General features: G+C 41.5%; 1 long non-coding RNA gene and 1 other non-coding gene across 3 annotated transcripts; both read left to right on the top strand.

The window, feature by feature from the left end:
* Positions 1–1,037: 1,037 nt before the first annotated feature.
* LOC134472304 (uncharacterized) lies at positions 1,038–3,085 on the top strand. Of its 2 annotated transcripts, none has more exons than XR_010042145.1 (3): positions 1,038–1,226; positions 1,421–1,568; positions 2,292–3,085. It is a non-coding gene; the product is annotated as an uncharacterized LOC134472304 (long non-coding RNA). The 2 variants fall into 2 exon arrangements; XR_010042146.1 differs by having other exon boundaries at positions 2,174–2,295.
* Positions 3,086–15,043: 11,958 nt separating this feature from the next.
* LOC134472565 (U6 spliceosomal RNA) lies at positions 15,044–15,148 on the top strand. Its single transcript, XR_010042453.1, has one exon. It is a non-coding gene; the product is annotated as a U6 spliceosomal RNA (small nuclear RNA).
* The last annotated feature ends 3,604 nt before the right edge of the window (positions 15,149–18,752 follow it).

The following is an 18,752-nucleotide window of genomic DNA, read 5'->3' as shown; positions in this document are numbered from 1 at the left end:
ATTTTTGTTGCATAGAAAACTATTCATATTTTGCTGTTATGTCACTTTTATCAAATTGTGACTTTTCTCTAAGAATGTGAATTTTCAAATTTATTTTCAAAAACTTGACCAAAGTATCTTTTAGTTTTAAGTGTGATTTCTTCTTTTTTATTTCTAATTTTTGGAACTTGTATTTACTTTGTTGTCTTTATCAATATTTTTTCTTTGTCAATATTAACATTTTTTGATCAAGTTTTTGCTATTTTGAAGAACCAGTTATTGTCCATTCTCCAGCCACATTTTGGTTTTCTATTTAGCTTCTCATCTAGGTTATTGTCCTCCTGGTTTCCTTCTTGCTTCCTTTTTAGATGGTATTTGCTGTCTGATATATCTTCTCCCTGTCTTTTTTTATCTATGTGCAGCAGAGATTATATATATATATATATATATATATATATATATATACATATGTGTGTGTGTGTGTGTGTGTGTGTGTGTGTGTATAGACCTTATAGACTCTGATTTGCACAATGATTTGAATTGCTCCTTGTTTTACTATATAACCAAAGAGTTTCAAGAATTTGGAACTAGAGTTTGAAGACTTTCTTTTCTTCATGTGTGAACTATCTTTTGATTCATATGGGTAGAGATAATTTTTATTTCATCACCATATATGAAACAAGTTTAAGAGTTCGATTTCCCGTCAGATACAGCAGATGTTGTTACCCACCCAAAGCCCTGAGCAGAATCATGTTTAGTATGTATTTTCTGGTGTCATGGGGTGAGGATGCAGGTGTCCTCCTATTCCTAGGGTTCAGGTAAAATCCACATGAATCCTGGTTCTGCTCAGAGTCCCTGAGAATTAATGGTGGAGTCGACTTGAATGGGTTAAAAAAGGTGTAGAGAATTAGTGGAGCACAGTTCCCAGTGAGTTTGTGGATGATTGATGTGTAAATCAGCAAATTGAGGGGAAAGCCCCACCCCGGATGTGGGTGGCATCAGCCAATAGGATTATAACTGGGATGGAAAGAAGCAGGAAGTCTGCAGAGGAGCTCTGGTTTTCGCAGGCCTTTGAATGTTTGTCTCCATGGTTCCAGTGCAGAGAAGTCAGCCTTCCGACACGAGTCCTTGGATTTTCTGATGAGGACTTGCACGAGACAGTCCAGGGAGCTGCAGGCCTTCGACTTTGACTTAATCCTTGCAGATGGCCATTGATCATCTTCTGCTCTGATTCCTCAGGTGCTATTGTAAGCCCACTTGTTCCATTTTTTAATTAGATATAATTAGATATATTATCCTAGCAAACCCTAACCGATGTAGGGCCTCAGTTTGCCTTCCTGATTAATCTGTGGCTAAGGCCAAGTTTCTGTTTCTGAGAAGACTGAAACCTCGAGCCTTCCCTCTGGAGTTGTGATCAGTTTATCACACCGTGTTTCTGCAGTGAGAAGCACACCTGACTCCAGTTGCTGTGGATGCAGGTCCTGTCCTCCTCAGCCGTGGACCTCATGCTGCGCTGGGACAGACATTTATGCTGACTCCTTCCGCAGGATTGCTGTTCTGACTCGGGGCTACCTTTGCAAAAGTTGGACGTGAGTCTGGTTTGCATTATTTCCAATGAGGTGGTGAGGCTGACAGTGAGGTAGCAATGCATCTGGATGATCAGGAAAGAAGAAAAATGGACTGTGTGCTGTGAATTCTATTCCGTTTGCAGGATATTCAGTATAACCGGCATGGGAAACTACTACCCCGAGATGCCTTGGCTATCGAACAAGTCTTAGCAAAGAATGGGCTGGGGGTTAAGCATAAGCATAAGCAGAACACAAAAATTATTCTTCTTTATAATGCAAATACATGTAAGAGCTGAGGCTGAAAATCAGTCCAACCAGGTTAAAAAAAAAAAAAAAGCCCATCAGCACATACTGGGGTTTAGCGAATCTGGCTTCACTCACCCCTAATTTACTGTGTTCCAAAGTTTGCAATTAAAAGCTACAGCTGAACAGTGGCTGAACACTTACTCATTACAAGTGAGTTTCAAGAGCTCAACAAAAACCACCTAAATTATAGACCTCAGCTGTTACCAAGGCTTCCTTAGTTTTGGCAAATCAATGTTTTTAAAGGCTAAGTGTGTACTTAGGGATGGGCTGGGTATTTATTGATTGATGTGGGTTTATTTATTTATACAAATCTTTTACAGTAGTCAGAGACAGAGCTGTGCACTAATAAAGCGTCACCATGCAAACTATCAGGTGAGTACCCTTCAGGTTTGTTTATTTTAACCCATGCCCGACTCCAATTTCTTCTTCCCCCCACAGTAATCCTAATGTGTGGAATCTACATGTCCCAGAGCGTGCATTCATTTTACAAACTGTATATCATGATGGATAGCACCAGTGCCCTGCCGCCTGCCTCAACTGCCACGAGGTGAAGGATGAGAGCCCCTGAGGACCCCTTCTCTGGCTGAGAGGGGCCATCTCGCCTGCCCGCACGGTCTCCTGCTTCCACATTGTTTCTTTCCCGGGAGGACAGCCACAAGGCTCTTCTTGGGCTCCAAATTTAGAGTCCATCCTAAGACATAGGTTTGCTGGAGGAATTAGGAATTTCGTGAATATGTAGGAAAGCATGTTAGAATGCAGGAATGGTGATAATTATTACAAAAAGGGGAACCAGAGGAGGAAACTTCTTCCAAAGACAGCACGACTACGTAAACATAATCATGATCAGAATAAGTGGGTTAGTGATGGAGAATCAGCTTCCCTAAGGGGATAGGATGCAAACCCCAAGGGAGACGCGGGCACACATGATCACTGATACGTAACCAGCGCTTAGGACAGAGCTGACCATGTGCTAGGCGATAAAAATGTGCTGACCGGATGACAGATTCATGTGTGACAGTTGATATTATGGCTGGAGAAAAAGAAACTTTTCAGTGCATGTTTCTGAAATGGTAGCTTATCCATATAAAATATGTATGGACCCCAATTCCATATTTTAAAAACAAATCAGTTCCAGTCAACTGCCAATCTAAATGTGAACAACAAAATTTTAAAATGTTTAACAGATAATATATTGCTACACAGTTTCACGACCTTGATATTGGAGAGTGCTTTAAAACTATGTTGGGAAAAATTTGAGCAATAAAGGAGGAGACGGATTTAAAGATTTTAATTAAACAAATGTCTCTGCCTGAACCGTAAACATTTAAAAGTTAAACCACAGAGCAGGAGAGATACTTACAATTCACAAAGCACAGGGTATTAATATTCAGTATATAAAAATTACTATAAATCAATAAGAAAACCTATGAAAATTGAGGAACAGACAAATGAGATGAACCAGCAAGTCCCAAAGAGTCAATAAGTGTGTGTTATGATTTGCAGTCTCAGAAGATTTTTCATATTCAGATAAATCAAATTAAAAAACAGTAACCAGCAACAGTCGCTGGATGTACCACATGACGGCAAGGATGTCAGCAAAGAACCAGGGATAGATATGCAATGCGGTGCTGATGAAGTGGTAATTAAGGATTGCCACTCTGGAGAATTATCGGCCAACATCCAGGCAAATGTAAACATGCGTGCCGTAGGCATCTCAGTTCTAATTTTATACACCTGTGAACATCTACAAAATGCACATTTCAAAATTATAGGTAGTGACAAGAAATCTGAAACAATCCATCTATCAGTAACACAAATAAATGATAAGAGATATATTTAACCATGTAAAATGTTGCTGGGTATTATTTTTGCACAAATACGCATATTGCAAGAAGGTAACAGTACAGATGATCAAGGAGGTCTGACCAGTTTTAAATTCTGGTCAAAGGAGAGGGGAATACATTCCTGTAGATTTAATTTTTGATTCCATATGGTGATGGGTTTTATTTGTAATTTTTAAAAAGTTGAATGGAAGGAATGTGCTTTTTTGTATTAAATTGTGTAGACTGTCGTATCCCTGGAAACTTTCTTGATAAAGAAGAAAATTAATTTATTCTGTTTTCTTCTGCATATTTAAATTTATATCATATGAGTCTATGGATTTGTTCATAAGCTATCTGCGTTTACATATTTATACATATGTGTGTGTACACAAGGCATATAGTTTTATAACTTATTTACTGGAATTTGCTTATTTATATTTATTTGTGTTAGTCCATGCATATCTTCAGTGTTTCTGATTGCCAGATTCTAATATTCTAATAATTCTAATATTTATCTCTCTGACCTTACTTTCATTTTTCTAGCTATGGACGATAAATGCCTTCTGTCATTTTGCTTGGCCTCATTAGATGCACATAGGGCTCTTTCTCCAAGTGCTTCTGAATCATGGAACACACACACACACACACACACACACACACATTTCCCGGAGGCTCTAACGCAGACAGTTCTGGATGGCATTGCATCTTATTCTTCTGCCAGTAGTGAGCGAGCGACTCTGGCTTCCCAGAGTCTCATCCCAGCATGTAATCGAGTAACAAAATACGCAGCACTTTTTAGTGAGTGGCAGTTCTTAACTGTGCTGGGGCAAAATCAGTGCACTTTTTTCTCACACAATGTGCTTCTGTTGCTCTTGTTTAAGAAGTTCATTTCCAGCCCAAGCTTCTGGAAACATCCTTGAGCAAGGAGTGGTTGTTCAAAAGAGTTCAGCTGGGATTGAAGCACCTTGGATGTCCTCGAATGTCCTCTGTCTCAGAAGGTGATCTTTGTCCAGCACAGAGATGGCTCACTGGGAGTATCCATCCCCAGGGGCGCCAGGCAGTCAGAGTGCGTCTGTCACCTGGACAGCAGACAGATTCCCAGGTGTCCCAGGTGACACAGTCTCCCAAGTGAGTTAGAATTGGAACTGTGTCTTCACGCAGCAGCACAGCCCGTCCGAGTTTTCGTGTGCAGTGTGGAGCATCCTTCTCCATCCCTGTCACTTGAACGGCCTGTGATGGAATTATGTTACTCCCGAGTTGCCAGAATTGAATTTATTGATGTCAATTTCTCATGTGCCCTAGAATGTAAATCGAGATGTCTCAGATTCCAGGTGGGGCATATTAAACTGGCTTCCAAGTGTAATGCTTTTTTAGCCACCATATAAATATGTGCTCAGGCTTCAGTGATTGAAGTCAACAGAAACTTCCTTACCCGGGTGAATCCAACCAGGCGTTTCTGGCAGGTGGTTTCCGAGCCGTCATTCAAGAGTCTGGGCTTTGTCTTGTTCTTCTCTTCTTGAGTTTCCTGATGTTATTTCTAACCACGATGCAGACGAGAAGAAAGCAGAGAATCCCCATGAGGGCACTTTGTGCACCAGATCCTGATGTCACATGGGTCACCACTGTGCCCGTGGTCTTCGCTGGAACTGAGTCTCAGGGCCAAGCTAGGAGAGAGGATGGCTCTGGAGGCCACTCCAGGTGTGAGCCTTGACGGCACCGCATCCTCTGGAGGACACAGCAGTCCCTGCCACTCCGGGAGGACCTCATCAATGGTTAATCTCAGAAATGGTGCAGCTAAGCAGGGTGTGGTGGTGCACGCCTGTGATCCCAGCACTCGGGAGGCTGAGACAGGAGGATCACTACAAGTCTGAGGATTCCTTGGGTTGAATAGTGAGTTTAAGCACTATGAACTACATAGCTAGACCCTGTTTAAAAAATTAAGAAAAAGAAGAAACAGTGTAACTAGATTAAAAACATTTCCTGATTAAAAGAGAATCAACCATAATTTCATGGCAGGAACGAGATGTCAGTATTATTGATGTAGCTTTGCAGGGCTGTCATCTTACAGGGCTGGTGCTTGGTTAGTTTCTCCTTCTCCCCCCAGTTTCCCTCCCTCTGTTCTTCCCCGCATCCCCCCTCCCCCGATTTTCCTTCCTTATCTATTTCTTGACATCAAGAATACAGAGATCAGTAAGACCTAAAGTTTATATTTTCCCTCAAGAAGTCCCTAAAGTCCAAGCACAAGCAAGCACCTCATCCTCGCAAGGCAGCGTGAGGGTTGTTAGGGTTAACGATGGAAAAGCGTCCAGAGCTGTGGTCGCCCTGACCCAGCAAAGGCAGGGTAGGGAGAACGCGGCATCAGAACTGAACACGAGAGGATACAGACACTCGTGGGGTCGGGACAGAACAGACAAGTGTCCAGGAGCCTTCCGTGGGGCAGCCCCCCTGCCCAGGTCGGTGGCACAAGGTGGTCGTGAGTCCCAGGGGGCAGGAAGCCAGCGCCAGGAGGACACAGTGAGAGCAGAGTCAGGGGGTCCCTGATGAGGTCACAGAGCAACAGACAGTCAGCCAGCCTCCCTAAGGATAAACGTTTTAAACACGGGCGCCACTGAATTCTTTCCACCAGTGCAGTCCGCAAGCAGGACTCTGCTGGACAAAGATAGCCCTGGCTTCTGTGTGAATCGAAGCCTACCAGAGGTGGATAGAGTTAAAGACAGGAGCTCAGTGGAGCGACCAGATCCAGGGTTCCTGGGAGGCACGGTGACCACCTGACGTGGGCTGTGACCGACCCTGGACTGGAACGCATCGGGTAGAAGCGCTGTCTGGCTGGGGAAGCGAACAGGACCCGAAGACTGACTGGATGTCAAGTGTTAGAGAGCACAGCAGGCGAGGGACGGCTTCCAGGGGTGTCTGGCCTGGATAATCAATCGACAGTTCCAACAGGAGCTGCTGGAGGAGAGCGCTTGGGGAACCCACATTTCCATCTTAACTTTCAGGTGTTTTTTGGAAATAGAAGTGACGGAGACTGTTAGGAGATTGGTTATAAAGCTGGTATCAGGAGTGAGTTCTGCGTGGGAGGTAAGGTCCCTAACTGCATCTGTAAGAGCAAAAGAGAGCCCCACATTTAAATGAAGAATGAAAGGACAAAAGCTAGCAATGGATCCGTGACGGAGCAAGCCAAAAGAAACAAGGGACACATACAACCAGACTGGACAGTCCTAGAAGTCCAAAGAAGACTGTCATGCCCTGAATTAAAACTAGAAGACGAAACCATGTCCTTAGGGTTGGCATCCAGCCACCCTCTGGAACCATCCTGAGTACTATTGATGGAGACGGGAGGAATCCAGTGGTTTGATAGAGAGGCGTGTGGTGTGCGGTAAATCAGAGAGAATGATGCCAAGGAGCGGAAAAGAGAGGACAGGGGTCTCGCTCTTATTTTAAGAGGGTTTGTGGTGTTTAAAGTCACACCTGCTGTGGACAAGCAAGTTAGTGGGAAAAGGGGGAGGTTGCAGGCCACCACGGCAGAGGAAGCTGTCACAGGAAAAGTGCACAGTGACAAGGAACAAGGAATCCTTGAAATCAGAGAGAATACCGGTCACTACCCGAGGACCCACAGGGCTTCTCTGGCCACCGGCTGTGTGGGGAGGGAAGGAAGACAGTGTAATGGTGGCACAGGTGTCACCTGCCAGGTGGGTGAGGCACAGGACAAGGGCACAGAAAATAGGAAGCCAAAAATCTCAGCAAGCAGGGGAGAAGGAAAAATTCCACGGGCCTGGAGGGTCTCGTGAGATGGAAGTTAAGGGCGCTGATGAGCTGAGGGAGAGAACAAAAGGAATAAAAATCATTCTGAGACTGGATGCTTACTGCAGTGTCAATGGAGTCCACGGGACACACACTGCTGTGGTTTGGGTAAGTGAACCCCACGGGCCAGCGCGGCCGAGCTCGATCGGAAGTGGGGTCTGTGGAGTTGGGCCTGGTGGGGGGTGGCCTGGTGATGGGGGCACTGTGGGAGCCTGGCCTCCCTTCCAATTCCTTGTCATGAAGTGAACAGTGTCCCCCCATGATTCCCTCCTGCCACGATACACCTTGCTGCCACAGGCCAAAAACAAACAAGCACACAAACAAAGCCAATTTGCCATCAACTTCAAAGGGGTAAGCACCAACAAACCTTTGTTCTTTACAAGTTGGTTTGTCTCAGCTATGTGTTGCAGTAAGGGGAAGCTAACGCATAAATGTTTTTGAGTAATGGGTAAGAGTGAATTTACACAAACTTCCCCTGTGTTGTGGCACACCTATGCTGCTTTTAGTTTCAATTTGTTTTTGAAAATTAGCATTGCAGTAAAATGAATATTAAACTTTCAGTGGGCAGTTCTTTGATTTTTTTTAAATGAATAGACCTTTGTTTTCAGAGTTGTTTTAGGCTTTGCAGAAAGTAAAGAGCTCTCCTGCACCTCCCTTCTCGTCCCTCACTGCACACAGCGTCATGCATGTGATAGATTTGTTATAATCAGACGTTATTGGTGTGTTATTTTTAATGGACTTCCTTATTTTACATTAGCACTCACTGTGTAACACAGATTGATGGATAGTCTCAAACACATATGTCACGTGTCTGTTCAGAAGCACGCACAATGCTAGAACTGATCTAAAAGTCCTGTTTGGTTCCTGCCTCCATCCTCTCCTAACCCTTAGAAATTGTTGCCTTGGTAGCTTTCCCCCTAATTCTGGAAATCATAGTTGCACTTGTACAGTGCTCGGCCTGCACAGACTTTCTTCCACTTGGGAAGGTGCATCCTTAGGCTCCTGTGGGTCTTTTCCCCATCTTGCTAGTTGTTTTTGGTGTGGTTAATACTCCACTGTATGGATTTACCAAGTGCATCATTTATCCACTCACTTACTGAAGGGCATTTTGTTTCTTCCATGATTTGAGAGAAATAAAGCTGCTGTAACATCCCTGTGCAGTTTTTAGTAGGGCATCAGTTTTCACTTGACTGAGGTAACCTAATGTACTGACTGCTGGATTGGTGGATGAGATCATGGTTAGCTCTGGGAGCAGCTGACAAGCTGTGTTTGAAAGTGGTCACACCAAGTAGCATTTTGTGTTTCTGCCCTCAGTGACTGAGAGTTCTTGTTGCTTGCATCCTTATCGGTGTGTAATACTGTCACAGTTTGGGGTTTTAGCAATTCTAATAGGTATGTGTTGTCATTAATCTGACTTTCAGTTACCTGATGATCCGTGTTGGTGAATACCTTTCCTTAGGTCCATATCTTCTATGTGTCCTCCTTGCTGAATTATCTGTGCAAATATTTTGCCCATTAATGAGTCCTTGGTATCCTAAAGTTATGGTTGATACATTGTGTCAACTTGAGAAGTCTAGCAATTTAACAAGGAGACTCAGCAGGGAGCCAAGATCCTTACTTTGTAAATATCCTGATCATGTGCAAGAGGAGGGCACAGAGATTTTGTGAGTGCCACATCTGCCCTGGTTTGGGGGTGGCCTTCATACAATACAAGGGAGGAAAGGAGGCTTGGTCTTCTCTTGCTTTTGCTCTGGCTGCTTTTGCTGGCTGCCACCTGGAAGTGCTGCCCCAGTGCCAGGCCATCCTGCCTTGGAGCCAGCTGATTATGGACTGAAACCTCCACAAACTGTGAGCTAAATAAGCCTTTCCTTATTTCATTTTGGATGTTGGATATTTTGTTTCAGCAACGAGAGAAAAGTAACCAAGACATCTAGTTTTGAGAACTGTATGTTTTGTATACCAGCCACTGGATATCTGTTAGACAATTATTTCTACAAACTTATGACTTGCCTTTTTATTCTCTTACCAAAGCTTTCACATAGCAGAAGTTTTAAATTTTAATGCAGTCTAACTCATCAATGTTTTATCCTATGCATTGGTCCTTCTATATGGTCCCTTAAAAAGTCATGGCAAAACAAAGGTCACTTAGGTTATCTTCTGTGTAATCTGGAAATTTTGTGGCTTTGCTTTGTTTTTGGCTATATGCTCTATTCTGAGTTAATATCTGTGCAAGATGTAATTTCTAGAGCTGTATTTTTCCTTTTTAAAAATATGTTTCAGCAAAAAAAAAAGAAAAAATATGTTTCAGCACTATTTGTTGAAAAGACTGTCACTTATTCATTGACTTGCTTCCTCTCCTTTGTAAAATGTCAGCAGAGAATGTTTATTTATGCTATTTTCTGAGCTCTCTATTCTGCTCCATTTCTCCACTGTCTTTTTTTTTTGCCAGTACCACACTGTGTTTATTGCTGAAATTTCTATGTCTTTTAATACATTTATAGATTTATGTAAAGATGACCACAATGAGCATACAGAACTAATCCATCATCCCCCAAGCCCTCTCCTGTGCTCTCTGTATGCACCTCCTGTATGCGCAAAGCCAGTGTGGAAACCACCAACTTGGGGCTCTCATCACTGTAGCTTTGTTTAATTTTATTTGGAACACCACATGAGAAATAATGTGATACAAACCTTTTGCGATTCACTTCTGCCACTCTCCTTTGGTTTTCTGACTCTTCCATCTCCTTGAGCATCAGAATTTCTCCTCGGTCTGGCCGAGGGCTGCCCCCATGGTTTAGCTGCAGCGTCCTTTGCTCGACTGTGTCCTGATGGAGAGGCATTTGGGCTGTTTCCAGTCGGGGTAAGCTAAAAGTGATTCTGCTGGGAATGTGCTTGAGGTTGCTGAGTGGACAGGTTTTCAGCTCCTTAGGATAAGTCCCAGGAGGGAGCCGCGCCACCAGTGGTCAGTGTGTGTGTGATTACTTTAGAGGGAGCTGACCATCATTTTCCAGAGGGCCTGCATCACTTCAGTTTGCAAACAGAGCTGGAGAGATCCCGTCATGTCTTCACTGTGACTTGACAGCCTCAGTAGTCCGTGGGCTGCATGCTCCATGGCTGGCTGTGGGTTCGTCCTGCTATTCATTTGCTTTTAGTGGCTGATGACACTGAACATCTTTTGAGGTGGTTATTTTCCATCTGTGAATCTTCTATGATGAAGATTAATTTTCTCTTAACATCTTTTGTCCATTTGGGAAAGAAAAAAATTTGTGTGCTTTATTTTTTGCTGTTGAAATTTCAGAGTACTTTATTTATGATAGATAAAAGCCCTTTGTCAGACACGGGGTTTGTAAACACAGTCTCCCAATAGGTAAGCTTGTCTTTGGTATCCTTCTGTCTGCACAGAGCCAAAGCTGTAAACTTTGAGACATCAAAGTCCAATTTTTCATTTTTTATGCCTTAGGCTTCTGTACTCAAGACTAAGAATTTTAATTCTTTGCATAGCTCTAGGTTATGGAAAATTTTACCTAAAATGTTTAGCTTTGTGCTGGGGATCTATATGTGTGATCAATTCTGATCTAATCTTTGTGTCAAATGCCAGATGTAGTTTAAGGTTTCCTTTTTGTGTATGCATGTAAGATTGTCCTATCACAGTTCTGATGAGAAGAATCCTTTTTTCCATTAATCACACTCAGAGCTTTGGCAGCCAGCGAAGGGCCACACCCGTGTGGCTGGGTGCTGAGAGCTTTCTTTCTGTTGATCTGCATGTTGATCCTCCTGCCAGAGCGACACTGGCATGATTCATACTTGCCGTGATTCTTAAATTTGGAAGTACAATTGTGGGTAACTTATTCTTGTTTCTTAAAATTGTTCTCTTCAAATTTCTTTGCTCCTCCATGAAAATTTTCAAATCAATTTCTTTCTTCTACAGAAGACTGCTGAATTTTTGGCATTTTTGCATTCACTTACAGATCACATTGGGAATAAATGGAGTCGTTACTGTAAGGAATCTTGCGATCCATGAATATATCAGGCATTTCTATTTATTGAAGCCTGCTTAAATTTCTTTTATAGCACTTTGTAGTTTTCAGCATACAGATTTTGTACTTGATTTTTACATTTGTGAGCATTTCGGTTTTCTTTGATCCTATTGTGTAAGATTTTTAGAAAAACTTGCATAACTGCTACTACACAGAAAGGTTGATTTTTCTTTATTTACATATATTCCAGCCTAGCTTACACTTTGATTTTTAGGTTTTTTTGTTTCTTATTCCTTAGAAATTTTTATGCAGAAAATCACATCACCTATGAATAGAGACAGCTTTATTTATTCATCTCTAATTGCTCTGTAAAAACGGTTTCTGTATTTTGGCTGTTGCATTAGCTAAAACATCCAGTACTAGGTTGGCAAGGAGCAGGGAAGTCAAATCAGTGACTTTTTCAATGTTAAGAAGTATTCCATCTCTCACTATTAAGTAAGACATTAGTGATAGATTACAGTTGTGGGTGCCCTGCAGTCTATTGAGAGTTTTCTTTTACTCCTCTATTATAAGAGTTTATTGTGAATAGATGTTGAAATTTATCAAACCCTTTCCCTGCTGATTATGGGGACTGATGTGTGTAAATTGATGTTGTAATTTATGTGTAAATTCCCTGTGTAAATTGATGTTGAAATTTATCAAACCCTTTCCCTTTGTCTTTCTGTTTGGACTCTGAATATGGTGGGTCACATTAATTGCTTTTCAAATATGAAGAGCATTATTCTCTTGGGATAAATTTGGCCATAAAGCATTATCATCAAACCATTAGGATTAGGATTATTTTTATATTGCTTCACGCAATTTGATAATGATCTGCTGATGATTTTCCATCTTTGAATGATGAGTACCAGTCTGTAGTCCAGCCTGTTCTCTACTACCCCTGTTTAATTTGGGTATAGAGAGATGCAGTCTTCATAAAGTGACTTAGGAAATGTTTCTTTTGCCTTCTATTATGTGAAAGGCATTTTGTAAAATGTGTTACTCCTTTATATATTTGGTATCATTTGCCTGTGAACCATCAGAATTCTGAGGTTCTATTCTTCAGAAGATTTTAAAACTACAAATTTCGCATATTTTGTATTGATGAGAGAGGAGGGGATGCGTAAAGGTGACCAGGTCTCACTGGAACCTAGAAATAAGACGTTTGGGAAGCAACAGCTTAGTGGAGAGAAAGAGAAATGGAGCTCCACGAATCAAGGAAGAGCCAGCTGAAAAACTAGAAACCACAGAGACACTAAAACCAGTGCAGAGGAAAGAAGGCCGCAGCTGGAAACACTAATTCTGCCTCCAGAGTGGACATCCTGGTTCCACAAACACAAGGTAACCTGGACGGAGTTGGCAGCACCAGAAAGAAGCAATGAACCAGCAGCTCTGTCCCCAAGAAAAGCACACAGTTGTGTGCACCGCAAATAGACTGAAGTCTTACTGCGTAGCAGGCGAGGGCGGTTGTCTTTGTGTCTATTTGTGGTAGAATGTTTGAAGAGTTATAAGGAGCAACGTATAAACAAATGTAAAAGATGTTTAATGAGCTTAAAAAGGGTTTCCTGAAACATATAATGGATTTTTAAAATTTTACAATGACGATAAAACAATACAGAATTTCAAAACCAAACAGTAAGAGATTTGTTTGTTTCTTCTTTAAGTTCATCAAATATTTTATTGTGAACATCTATACTATGTGCATAATGGCTTTTACTAACAAAATATATGATGAGCTTGAAGAAGAGATAAATTTACTAAATAAAAGGTTAGTATTGTCGTTACACATGTAGTTTTGTTGTAACAAACCAACTTCTGCAGTTTGAATGTTCAAAGCTGTCGATTACCTTTTCTTTTTCAGTGAAAACAAAATAAATTCAAAAATAAACCAAAAAAATTACAATAGAGAAAGGTAATTCCAAATAAAAACCAGCAGGTTCTGCTGATTCCCCCACTGAGTGGCGGGGCTCAAGTCCTAAAAGAAACAACAGTCAACTCAGATGTAACTTTCAGCCACCATGGAAAAATATTCTTCACAACCAAGAAATTAAAAAAAAGACCTCTCAGGTGACAAGGAGGCCACCAGCACCTACGACCCCAAAGGAAATTACACGTGTAACTGGGAGAGGAAACAAAGGGAAAAATTAGCACTGGGGAAATAATGCGATGATAGGATTTAATAAGCAGAATAACTCCCAAAGCCAGTGATCTCAGCGCCCTCATCAAAAGACACAGACTGGCACACCGGGTTAAAAAATGCAGCCATGTGCTGGTCTGAGGAGACACACCTCACCCAAAGGGAAGAACACAGACTGACTACACTGGAAAGAGAGAGTGGAGAGAGACAGACAGACAGACACACACACACAAAGAGAGAGACAGAGGAGAGAGAGAGACAGAGAGAGAGAGACAGAGAGAGAGGTTGTGTGTATTTGTTTAGCTTTGCTTTTTATTTTTCCTTTTTAGTACTAGGGATTGACCCCAGGGGTGCTCTGCCACTGAGCCATAACTGGACCCTTTTTATTTTGATTTCCAGACAGGACTTTGCTAAGTCATCCAGGCTGTCCTTGAACAATTCTCCTGCCTCTCAAGTTGCTGAAGTTACAGACTTGACTCAGTGTGCCTGATTTAGATCTGAGCATATATTTGTAGGATTTAAATCTCATCAACTTTTACAAGGTTGTTTTATGACCCAGGCCGTGGGCTGTCTTGGTGAGTGGCCCGTGCAGAATTGAAATGCACAGACATTCTGCTGCTGGGTGCAGTGTTCTGCGGCATCGGTTACACCGGCTGTTTGAGAGTTTCTTTCGGGGCTTCAGGACCCTCGTGGGCCCCTCCTAGTTCAGTTACACTGTGATGTGTAGATGTCTCCATCCGTAACTGTTCTATGGAATATTGAAGCTCTATAGCTAAGAATGCATGAACAGTTCTTTTTAAAATACATATACCATTTACACTCTTTACTATAAGCATCCGTTCAGTTGTCAGCTATAATTACTAATGCATGTAATATTGGTCATACATATCAAAAGGTTTTGTGATATTTCCATACATGTGCGTATTCTGCTTTGGTCAAGTCCGCCCTCCCAGTGCTCTCCTTTCTCCTCTCTGCATGGTCCCACTCTCCTTAGGGCCTTGCCCTTCCTTAGTAATCCCTAAACTAATTCCAGGTCATTTCCCCCCCTAAATTCTGATTTCCACTTGTGTGAAAAAACGCATAGTAGTTTTTTCCTATAGCTGGCTTATTCTGACCTCTGTTCCATGCATGTTCTTGCAAATGACCTGATTTTTTTTCTTCTTTGTGGAAAAAGAATTCCTCACTGGGAATATATACCGTATCTCCTTTATCCATTCATCTGTTGATATGCAAGTAGGCAGATTCCATCACTTGGTTATTGTGAACACACCAAATTCAGCTCGGAGTGGAACAGATCTTAATGTAAGACTTGGAACTTCGGGGTTCTAGAGGAAAACACAGGGTGAACACTTCAAGATATTGGCAAAGGCAATGATTTTCTGAATAGGACTCCACTAGCTCAAGAAGTTAAAACTGCTTGCTTCACAGCATGTATGCTAAAATTGGGGGGATACTGGGAAGATTAACATGGCTGCTTACAAGGATGACACGCAAATTCGTGAAGCATTTTGTATTTTTGCTTGGACAGTTTAATGCAGATATTGTGTACTCCAAGGAACTGATTTAAAGGTAACAATGCACAACATATAAACCATTGTTGCCCTCTAATTATTGTGTTTTGAAATTTTGGGGGTTTTTTGGTCTTTAAAATAAGAAAGTCAAAATCAATGTAGGATTACATCCAAGGAAAAGACTTTTCACAGCAAAGGAAACAATCAAGAGAGTGAACAGACAGTCAATAGCATGGGAGAAAATCCTTGGAGGACCAATATCCAGAATATATAAAGAACTTAAGAAATTTAGCTAGGACAGAACAAGTAATCTTACCAATAAATGGCCGAATTATCTGGATAGACCCTTCTCAAAGACATAAACATGATGGATTGACAGATGAAAAACGTGCTGAGCCTCCAGCACAAGAAGGCGTGTTGGGGATGGAGCAGCAAGACCCCTCCAGCCCCAGGGCTTGGCTCTGAGGTGGCCTTTAAGTGGCCCGTGCTGTGCCCAGCAGTGAGCAGGCCAGCTGTGGGAGGGGATAGCGCAGCGGGATCAAACACTGTCTGCAGAAAGAAAACAAAGTGGGGAAGGAGCGGGCAGGCTGCTGAGGGACACACCGATGGTACTGGTGGCTGAGATTCTGGCCCGTCTCTGCGCATCCAGAAGCCCAGATTGGGCTCCCCCCCAGCCGTAGTCCCACTGCAGGCCTGGCGGGATGACCCGCAGTTTTGAACGCTCTGCCTTGGACCCTGCCCAGAACGCTGGACACCAGAGGAATGCCAATAGTTTTTCTTTGCTTCACTTTCCTTTTTCTGTTATTTTTGTTTGTTTGTTGTTTGCTTGCTGAGGTTTTTGCCTTTCTTTTCTGTTCTATTCAACTTTTTTCTCCCCTTTCTCAGTGATCTCTCCTGTTTCACGATATTTTCCTGTGAGTGAACTTCTGGTCTTTCTGGTTTTCTTCAGTAATCTTTTGCTTAGCCCTTCCCTCTTTGTTTCATTTTTAGTTATTTATTTAGAGCAAAAAGGAAAAACAGAAAAAAGGGTAGAAATAATACAGAATTTTAAAAAAACAGTAAGAAACCACTAGTTGATAAATTGCATATTGTTATCTTAGAAGTGGTTGTTCAAGTTACAGAAGCAAAGCATAACAAGTGGACAGCCAAACAATGGTGGGGCAAACTATTCTGTATGATGAACTAACAAAAACAGCGATATTGTTAGCTATCTTGCACACTTATACATACAGCTATATCCTTTTTGAACCTGAAATCATTGGCTTTATTTTTTTAAGAGAAAAAAAAAAAAAAACAGAAAAATCAAGAAGCAAACAATTGAAAAGAAACAACAAAAGCAACATGACAGCCACCACCACCACCACAACAAAAGCAACATGACAATACAGGATTTCAAAACAAGACAGGAATTTGACAGAGATGATACCATGCATATCATGATCCTCAAAGCGATTGCTCAGGTACCAGGTACTTCATTCTCCCCCTTCTCCTCACTTCTCTAGTTTACCAAAGCTGTGAGTGTCCTTTGTCCTCCAGGCTCGCTTCTATTCTATTTTTCTTCATCTGTCTCTGTCTTGTCCCCTATCCCTCTTAAATTTCCCTACCACAGGATAAAACCATTATACGAAAAGGAAATCCTTTGCATACAAGCTCCTGATTTATACTGGTTTTTGTTGTATAACTGTGGATCTTACCCAGTGATTGAGGAGACCATGTTAATAGTTACAGTGGTTTGTCACTTTCTAAACTGTACCCGTCACTATTATTATTGCTCATTGTTCCACTCCAGCCAGAATGTCGTACCTGTTGTAATCAGTTGTTTTCGCTTGTACATCAACACTGTGATTGTTTGGTACTGGATCATCACCATAGTCCAGTACCAAAGGGCTGGGCACTGAGTCAATTAGATAGTGACATCTCATCTCCTTAATAAATTGGGAGGATAGGATGTTGGGCAAGATACAAAAATCAAGAGCTTCCTGCACCTGCAAAACATCTCTGAAGAACAGACATTTCCTAGGGAGACCACAATACTAATGATGAAGTTATCTGATACAAGAAATTTATAAGTCTCAACACAGACAACAAAATTAAATTTAAAAAATAGTAAATGACAAGACACAAAAGCAAAATCCAATGCCAGAACTGCAACCCACCCAGGACAAGTCCAGGGGACAAAGTAGGGGAAAATAAAAGGCACCTTCCTCAAGTCTCTGAAATGATAGCAGCAGAAGTAAAAAAAAAAAAAAAAAAAAAAAAAAAACAAAGAACAACAAAGCAAAACAAAAACAAAAGGTATAAGACTATAGAGGAAGGCAGATAAAAATAATCTCCCATGTAAAAAGAAAAGATGACAACCACAATGAAGGACCTACTCAGAACAGAATTTCTCAGAATAGGCATAGATTTTAAAAAAATAGAGGAGCATACGAAAATAGTAGAAATCAAAAACATCAACATAGGAAAGAAACAGAAGCCAAGAAACAGATTCAAACAGATATCAAGGAAATTAAAAATTCCATTGAAAGCTTGCAAAATCACAGAACAAAAGTGAAGACAGAATATTGGGCCTAGAAGATGGGATCATGGCTAGCAATCATGAAAAGAAAGATCTCTTAAAAAAAAGCAAGGACCATGAAAAACCAGTCCAACAGCAGCAAGATGATGAAAAGAACTGGAGTCAGTGAAGAAGTAGGAGTCAGTACACGTGACATAAAAACCTGTTCACAGAAGTAAGGGCAGAAAACTTCCCATCATTAAAAAATAATTTGACCTACAGATAAGTGTCATGGTTTACGCCAGTGGCCCCCAAGCCTCGTGTAATTATGGACTCAACCAAATCTAACTTTTGTGACTGGTTCATTGTCTAGTGCTCAGATTGGTGGCATCAATGTTTCACCTGCCTAGGAGTGGAGCCAGGATATGATGTAAGGGAAAGAAGAAGGTGTCTGTGTCTCTCGCTTGCTGGTTCATGCTTTTGCTGTTTGCAGCAGCCATGAATGGCTGCCCCACCACACCATGCTGCCTTGGAGCCAGCTGAGTATGGACCAAACCCTCCAAGAACTGTAAGCAATAAACCTTTTCTTCCCTAACTTTGGGCATCAGGTATTCTGTGACGAGTAAAAAGTAACTAAGACAATAAGTAAAGCATATTGAACTCCAATTAGCCATGACCAAAATAAACCTACACCAAGGCGTAGAATAATCAAGATTCCAGAATGCAATACAAGGACAAAATATTAAAAGTTAGAGAAAAGAAACAAATCAACTATAAAGGAAATCCATCAGAATCACAGCAGACTTCTTAACACAAATGCTTATATGGAGGAGAGCTTGGAGTGAAGTATTCCAAATCCCGAAAGAAAACAACTTCCAATCCAGATTAATATACCCTGAAAAACTACCTTTCCTAATTAATGGAGAAATAAGATATTCCATGATAAAAACAACTGAAGACATTCATGATTAAGAAACCAGCTCTACAAAGTGCTCTCAAAGATATTCTAGACAAAGATAATAATGATAACAATTCCAAGAACACAAGCAGAAGGAAGCTGTCAGGCATGGCAAGTGATTAACCCAAAGGGGAAGACAAGATATCAACATTAAAA

The sequence above is a fragment of the Cavia porcellus genome, unplaced genomic scaffold (assembly GCF_034190915.1).
Source record: "Cavia porcellus strain 051 isolate PalLab524CR breed Dunkin Hartley unplaced genomic scaffold, mCavPor4.1 scaffold_23, whole genome shotgun sequence".
NCBI lineage: Eukaryota > Metazoa > Chordata > Mammalia > Rodentia > Caviidae > Cavia > Cavia porcellus.
This window is presented reverse-complemented; position numbering and strand designations above follow the sequence as displayed.